Source organism: Hipposideros armiger, unplaced genomic scaffold, assembly GCF_001890085.2.
Source record: "Hipposideros armiger isolate ML-2016 unplaced genomic scaffold, ASM189008v1 scaffold_66, whole genome shotgun sequence".
Lineage (NCBI taxonomy): Eukaryota > Metazoa > Chordata > Mammalia > Chiroptera > Hipposideridae > Hipposideros > Hipposideros armiger.
The window spans coordinates 1,609,335-1,609,725 of NW_017731416.1; positions in this window are offsets into that span (position 1 = coordinate 1,609,335).

Here is a 391-nt window from a genome sequence, read left to right on the forward strand (position 1 = left end):
GCCTCTGTGAGTGGCCATCCAGTGGCCAGCGACCGATCTGTCTCAGCCGGGAAGAGCACAATGATCACAATACCAACACGGGCCAGTGAAGCGACGTCCTTTACAACTAGACTGAAGAACAAAAGGACAGCAAATTGTCTGTTTCCCTTCCCCGATTCCCCAATGCTGTTCCCTCCTCCCCCCAATTCCCCAATAAAATCTTTTTAAAAAAGGATATTTCATTAAAGTTGATTATTTATTTAGACCCTAAAGAGGGAGACAGTCGGGCCGGCCGAGTGGCGCGATGGTTAAGAACTCGCTTGGGATGCCAGAGGGCCCTGGTTCGGATCCCACATATGAGGGCCAGTGACACTGCGTTGCCATGGGCTACCGCGTGTAGCCAGCAGCCAGC